The sequence below is a fragment of the Jatropha curcas genome, chromosome 5 (assembly GCF_041381405.1).
Source record: "Jatropha curcas cultivar XTBG-Jc1 chromosome 5, XTBG_Jcur_1.0, whole genome shotgun sequence".
NCBI classification, from domain to species: domain Eukaryota; kingdom Viridiplantae; phylum Streptophyta; class Magnoliopsida; order Malpighiales; family Euphorbiaceae; genus Jatropha; species Jatropha curcas.
This window is the reverse complement of record NC_143155.1, coordinates 18,425,772-18,434,288: the sequence shown is the minus strand read 5'-3', so window position 1 is coordinate 18,434,288 and position 8,517 is coordinate 18,425,772. Positions and strand designations below refer to the sequence as shown.

Below are 8,517 nucleotides of genomic sequence, written 5' to 3'. Positions count from 1 at the left end.
ATTGTATAAAATCAGACTTAGTACCTAAAAGATATTGGTTAGACACTAAAGAAAAATTAAGCACAGCAAATAAAACCAAATTAGATATAGTAGGCAAGGTAGAAGCACTAATTATAAACCAAGATTTAGAAATAAAAACAGTATTTCTAATTTCTCCCCAAATAAATTATATGGTAATTTTAGGAACACCTTTTATAAACCTAATAACACCCTATTCAGTTAAGGAAGATTGTATTAAATTCAAAATAAAAAATAAAAAGGCTAGACTTGAATTTACAGAGAAACCTAGGAGAAAAAACTTAAATTTACTAAAAGCTCATTCTATTAGAACAATAGAAATTAATTCATTAATCAAATCCAAGGAAGAAGACTTAAAAGATTTAAAGAATAATATGTGTTTAAAAAGAATTAAAGGACAACTAGAAAATGAATTTATACAAAATAAAATAAAAAACCTAAAAGATTATATGGAGAAAAAACTTTGTGCAGATCACCCTAATGCTTTTTGGAACCGTAAACAGCATATAATTGATTTACCATATGAAAATAATTTTGATGAAAAAACCATTACAACTAAAGCCAGGCCAATTCAAATGAGTCCTGAATTAATAGAACATTGTAAAAACGAAATCAAAGAATTAGAAAATAAAAAATTAATTTGTAAATCAAGAAGCCCATGGTCATGTGCGGCATTTTATGTTAATAAAAATGCGGAAATAGAAAGAGGCGTACCAAGATTAGTAATAAACTATAAACCACTAAATGCAACATTAAAATGGATAAGATACCCAATTCCAAATAAAAAAGATCTTTTAAAAAAATTGTACAATGCTAATATTTTTAGTAAATTTGACATGAAATCAGGTTATTGGCAGATACAAATTGCTCCTAAAGATAGATATAAAACAGCATTTACTGTCCCTTTCGGTCAATATGAATGGAATGTAATGCCTTTTGGACTAAAAAATGCACCTTCAGAATTTCAAAGAATAATGAATGATATATTTAACCCATATTCAAAATTTTGTATAGTATATATTGATGATATGTTAGTATTTAGTCAAACCATTGAAAACCATTTTAAACATTTAAAAACCTTCTGTATGATTATAGAAAAAAATGTTTTAGCACTTAGTCAAACTAAAATGGATTTATTTAAAACTAAAATCAGATTTTTAGGACATTATATTGAACAAGGAATCATTCAACCAATAGAAAGAACAATGGTATTTGGAGACAAATTTCCTGATGAAATCACTAACAAAGTACAACTTCAGCGATTCCTTGGTTGTTTAAATTATGTCATTGATTTCTATCCTAATTTAAATTGCATGATAAAACCCTTACATGATAGACTTAGAAAAAATACTGGTCCCTGGACTGACAAACATACACAATTGGTAAAAAATATTAAATCATTAGTAAAAGAAATTCCTTACTTATATATCCCCAATCCAACTGCATTTAAAATTGTAGAAACAGATGCATCCAACATAGGATATGGAGGCATCTTAAAACAAAAAATCAATGGTAAAGAGCGTATAATCCAATATACGTTAGGACATTGGAATCCGACACAGATAAATTATTCCACCATTAAAAAAGAAATTTTAAGCATAGTTATATGTATACATAAATTTCAATCAGATTTATTAAATCAAAAGTTTTTGCTCCGCATTGATTGTAAATCTGCAAAAGATGTTTTGCAAAAGGATGTTCAAAATCTTGCCTCTAAACAAATTTTTGCTAGATGGCAAGCACTCTTAAGTATTTTTGAATTTGATATAGAATACATTAAAGGAAATACTAATAATATCCCAGACTTTCTGACACGAGAATTCTTACAGAACAATGGGAAAGAAGAAGGATAAGGGAAAAGAATCTATCCAAGAGCCCGATTCACCCACTAAAGCTCTTTCTGAGCATTCTGAAGATCTCTCTAAAACCTTTACCTTAACTAGTAAACAAACCCCTTCTAAAGACCTCAAAAAATGGATTGAAGAACTCAGTCAATCTCCAGAGGTACTAAAGGCCTTGCAAGGTATGGCATCTTCTTCCACAGAAGATACAGGTATGATTTCTAAACCTCAAGCGATCGTACCCGTTTATGGTACGACTAGTCTATCTCAAACGGTAGACAGTAAAGACTTATCAAATCCGTTGATGGCTGTGGATTTGCCAAAAATCCAGTATTCTAATAATAGTAGTATTCATAAATGGTTTGTCAAAAATATTTATGATTATGAAATTGAAGTCGAGGACGGATATAATAATATTAATCCTTGGCAAATCATAAAGCATTATTATCCTGAGGATTGGTATTTTGTTCCAACTGATTTTTCAAAACCTCAGGAGTATTATCATAATATTTTACTAGATACTGGTTCTGTAAAAATAAAACATACTTTTGATACAAAAAATAAAACTGTAATTTCTTATTCTTCTATTCAAATCAAACGGGTTATTCATCCTAAAGATTGGCCCGTATCTTCACTTTCGACTCCAGTAAGATTTAAAGTTTTACATAAACACAATACTACATATAATTATTTTGACTACAAAGAAGCTTGGGAAAAAGTTTTTTGTATTCAAAATCCAACTACCACTCATTCTTGGTTAGTTTATTTTGATCAACATATCCGAACCGATTTAAAAATCCCAAATTGGTTTAAAAAGTGGTGGCAGTTTAGAGGTATCTCTGAGGATATCATTCCTCCTGATATTATTTCTTTATATCATTATTTTAAATCCCATTATAAACCTAATCCTGGAGAAGTCCATATTCCATCCTTGATGTATTATTGTATGACTTTCTTCACCCCTTGGGTATATCAATGGTATTTTGATTATCAATATGTTCCGGGAACCCAAATTCCTATGTTAGTAAAAAGACACAAAATAAAATGGTGGGGATCTTTCAAAAATACCACTACTGAAATAAAAATCAGTCAATGGATTCGTACTAAAATAGCTAATTCCTCCATGCCAGCATTAACCTATGCTAGTACACTCGCTATTCCGGAAAACCCTACATTTGGAATCCAGAAAGCACAGTGTCAAGCCCGGTTAGCTGCAGCTAAAACCCCAGAAGAATATAAACTGATCTGTCAAGAAATGTTTCAACAACTTTCAACCAGCTCAGAACTCCCAGTAAACCCATCATCCAGTAAACCTAGAGGCGTATCATCTGGTAAATCCTCATCTAAAACAAGTCATAAAGGCAAAAATAAATTCATTTCATCATCATCTTCAGCAGTCTCTGTATCTTCCTTTGAAGACAGTGATGAAGACAATATTTTGCCCCCAATAAAAATCAAAAGTAAAGCTGATAAAAAAGCAAAAGCAAGAAAAGAAAAAACAAAGCAAAAAGAGAAAAGAAAAAATAAAAAGAAAAGAAAAGAAAAAGAAGGACATATCATCGTCCTCATCTTGTTCTGATTCCCTATAAAATAGGCAGAAGGAACCTTATTCCTTCCACTCATTAATTTTCAACAGTAAAAGTCAGGTTACTATATCAACAGTAAAGGTCAAGATTCGGTGGCAGACCAACCACTGTTCATCAACAGTAAAGGTCAAGATTCGGTGGCAGACCAACCACTATTCATCAACAGTAAAGGTCAAGATTCGGTGGCAGACCAACCACTATTCATCAACAGTAAAAGACAAACAGTAAAGATTCTTAATTTTCTTATAAATAGGGAGCCTCTCCCCTTGTGAAGGCATAAGCTAGAAATAAGCCAGAAATAAGCCAAAAACATCTCTCTCTTACAAGCCCCTCTCGCCTTTTGATTCTCAGTTCATTGTAAGCAATCAAAGTTGGAGAAAGTCTAATTATAAAACCTTTGTAAGTATAAAATATTGTTTTATATTTAGTATTATGTATTTAAATATATATGTTTTAATGCTCAGTTGATTGCGATCCTTATTGATTTTGTTGGTATATATATATATATATATATATATATATATATATATATATATATATATATATATGGATTTTAATTTGATTGGTCAAGAAAATAAAGGAAATGAAAATAAAGGAAATTTAATTTTGATTGAACATATTAGTTTCTTATTTAAATCTAAATTCTATTGGATAAAATAATAAATTCTATTATATAGTATATAAGGTTAAAAATATAATATCTTTAAGGATTTTAATTTTATTGGTTGAAAAATAAAGATAATTTAATTTTGATTGGTATATTAATTTTCTGTTTAAATCTAATTCATATTGGATAAACTAAGAAATTATGTTATATACTATATAAGTTATATGTTAATCATGGTAAGAATATAATAACTTTGGATTTTAATTTTATTGATTGAAAAACAAAGGTAATTTAATTTTGGTAGTTATATTATACTATAAAAGGTATATATTAAATATAGTAAAAACATAAATTTTTAATTTGATTGGTTATAATTATTGCCTCTAAAAAAAAATTGAAATTTATTATAAGATTTATTGCTTAATATAAAATAAAAAATAAAGCTCACTATATATATATATATATATAATAGTATAAAATATGACATAATACAATTCATTAGCAAACTTATTAGCAAACCATATAATACATTGAAAGAATTATTTTCTAAAAAAATCAACCATAAAATTAATTATATGCTCAGTGAATTTAGGAAAAAGTAAAAAAAAAAAAGTACCAAAATTATAAATGATACTTTAAAATAATAATTAATATATTAATTATTATAATAACCAATACTAATTTCTTAGGCCTGCCAGCCACCCACACCAGAATAAATGGAATTTTTCGAAAAAACCTGCCAGTAGAGGAAGACCTCCTAGGGATAAGAGACATAGGGCTAAAGAGAGAACTAAAAAAAGGATCTTTCGTGTATAATCCTGCATAATCTTGAATATTATCAGTTCCCATACATAGACCAAGTAATACAATACAAGCAAAAGTTCCTAGAATAGTGAAGCTTCATAGGGTCTTCTGTCCTGGTGCAGGTAGTCCGCATGTTCATAGACATGTCTATTTCACCAGGCCTCTCTTCGAGACAATGCCCAGATCGTTACACCTTTTGTGTGGGTTGCAACTTACCCAACGAGGAATTTCACCACCTTAGGATCGTTATAGTTACAATCGCCGTTCACTGGGGCTTTGATCGCTGGCATCAGGTCACCAACTTCCTTTACCTTCCGGCACTAAGCAGGCGTCAGCCCCCCATACATGGTCTTATGACTTTGTGGAGACTTGTGTTTTTGGTAAACAGTCGTCCGAGCTTGGTAACTGCAACCCCCTTTGTGAGGAGGCATCCCTTCTCCCGAAGTTACAGGGCTATTTTGCCGAGCTCCTTAGAGAGAGTTGCCTCGCGCCCCTAGCTCCTCTTTCGGGGACACCCCTTTAAGTTAAATAAATTTAAATTGTTATAAGAAAATTTAAATTGGTTGATAAGTAGCTTTATTTGCATGAACATGTAGTTGTCAAATTATAATAATGTTTATTATTAATAATTTTTTATTTTCTTGACAAGTTATTTAATTATTGAATATTTTATTTTATTATTTTATAACTTATTTTTTATTTATTTTGTGAATGCTCTTAGATTTTTAATAATAGAAACTGTTCATAATATTATAATTTATAATAGTAACCAATACTTTTAGTGCAAGAGTGGTTGCATAGATTTTTAAATCATTTCTTGTTTGAGTTATAATAAATACTTAAATCAGTCTCGGTCTTGGTGAGTCTTGGATGATTCTGATTCCTCAGAAATAAAAAGAATAATAAATAGAAATGAATTAATATTGCAAGATTTTAGTAAAGCTATAGATGAATGGGAAATACCTAAAGTAGATAAAGAACAAATTTATAAAATTAGTAAATTTCCTTTATGGAACACAGATTATGTTATTAAAACTGAAGAACGTGATTTTCAATTAAGTAAACCTTTTGAACGGATCACTCTTCTTTCATCTAAAACATTACAGCAACATAAAAATAAAAAATATAAATATATTCATATAGGATTAATACAAGTAGGTATAAAGCCTTTAACTAGAGAAGGATTAAACACTAGTATATTGGCAGTAGTAAGAGATGCTAGATTTTTAAATTTTCAAGATTCTTTATTAGGATCTGTTGAAACAAGCTTAAGTGAAGGACCAATCTCATTTGAGGTTTATCTAGATATGACTGTTTCTTTAAATGATCTTAATATTCTAGAAAGTATAATTTTAGAAGTTAAAACTCATAATTATAAAATGAAGCAAGGATCTATTCCAATTGCTTTAATCTATAAAATCCATTATAAAGCTATGAATTCAGCTTTTAGTACTAAATACAAATTACAACCCAAAATTGGAGAGACTAAGTTTCTTCAAACTGATTTGGCAAAAACCAACACCGTTATACCTAAAACCATCCAATGGAAGGATATCACCTTACCGGAGGAATGGATTTTGGAAGGGATTGTCCCTCCCCCAGAACCAGAACCTGTTAAACCAAATGTCAATTTACAAAAAATTGAACAATTTGAAGATGGTAAAGTAACTTTAAAATTTAATAGAAGTCAAAGTTCTAGGTATACAGGATCAACATCTTCTGAGATTATAGAAGATGATAAGCCAAAAATACCTTCAGTAATTTATGCAAGATATAAAGAAAATGAATCTAAACCTATTATTCAAACCCTAGTAAAACCTAGATATTCTACATCAGATATACCTAGTCCATCATTTAAAATGAAAGGAGTTGATTATAGTAATTCAGTCCCTCAGGCAGTTTATAACCCTGTTGACAATTATTTAAATCAACAATCTAATTTAGTAAACACTTCACCAGAATCACCAACAGCTTCAGCCATCACTGAAAATGTTAGTGAATTAAATAGAGAACTAAATGTTTTAACTAAAGATGAAATTAATAAAGATTTGGTAAAAGAAATAACAAAGACAAAGAATTTAATGAAGTTTAATAAAATATTAAAAACTCATAATTTTGAAGATTTAAAGCAGGAATATGTTGAATATCAATTTCAAACTCAGACTAGAATTAGATTTTTAGACTGGTTCTCATTAATTAATAATAATTCAACTAAAAGTCTTAACCCAATAACAATTCGTGATAAAAGACCAGAATGGGTAGTAAATGATAGGATAATTCAAAGTGATTTTCCTCCTAAAGCCATTAGTAAATTTAAATACCAAGATAATGATATTACTTGTGCACCATATAAAGTAGCTAGAGAAAATGATTCAGATAAAAAATTAATTGAGCAAAATAATTTTAGTAATGCTAGTTTAATTTGTTTGAATACACAATTAAAAAAGATAGAACAATTACTTCAGGATAAACCCATAATATTTGAACAATCTAAAGGTAAAGAATTAGTAAAGCCACATATGTTTAAACCATATCAGGTATCTAAGTCTAGTCAAAAGGAATTAAATTCACAATTTATAGGAACTTTAAAACACCAGCTTAGTCAACTTGAGGTAAGTTCGGGATCTACTCCCCAAATAGTACAGGATTCTACTAATGCTTCTAGAAATATAAATCTTTTAGAAGAAACCTCTAGCTCTGAAGATAGTAAACCTGACTCGATAAGTGCTCAACAATTTGTAAATAATATAACCCATAGAGAAATAGTCTCTAGGGCTCCAGACTTAGGATTAATTGATAAACCTCCATACATATCCCAAGTTCATTATAATGCTAATACATTATATGAATGGAATATTGATGGATTATCTGAATACAAAATCTTAAGTATTTTGCAACAAATGACCATGGCTGCAAATGCTTATAAAACCCAGTCACCTATATCTGATAAAGCCGTTGCTGAAATCCTCATTGCAGGATTTACAGGACAATTAAAGGGATGGTGGGATTACCATCTCACTGAAAAAGATCAATTAGATATTTTAAATGCAATTCAAGTAAATGACCAGGATCAACCTTTATTTGATGAAAATGGTGAACCTATTCAAGATGCAGTTGCAACTTTAATATTAACCATTTCATTACATTTTATAGGCGATCCATCACATATAAAAGATAAAAATGCTGAACTTTTAAGTAATTTAAAATGTAAACACTTAGGTCAATTTCAATTATATAAAACCACTTTTCTTACAAGATTAATGTTAAGAGAAGATTCTAATCAAGCTTTTTGGAAAGAAAAATTCTTAGCTGGTTTACCCTATTTTTTAGGAGAAAGGGTTAGGAATTATATTAAACAACAACATGGTAACCCAATTCCATACAATAAATTAACTTATGGCCAATTAATAAGTATAATTCAAAAGGAAGGATTACAAATTTGTCAAGATTTAAAACTTCAAAAGACTTTAAAATATGAGTTAAAAAAGACTAAACAAGAATTAGGAAGTTTTTGTAAACAATTTGATTATAGTATAACCCCAACTCAGCAATGTAGTGGTCAATGCTCTAAACCCACAAGCTATAAAAAACACTATAAAAAACACTATAGGTCTAAACCTAGTAAAGAAGAATTTTATCATCAAGATAAACGTAAATACCA

The 8,517-nt window shown here is 29.3% G+C and overlaps 1 pseudogene; it reads left to right on the top strand.

Moving 5' to 3' along the window:
- The first annotated feature begins 1,851 nt into the window (after positions 1-1,851).
- On the top strand, positions 1,852-3,448 carry LOC149496320 (uncharacterized; annotated as a pseudogene).
- Positions 3,449-8,517: the final 5,069 nt, after the last annotated feature.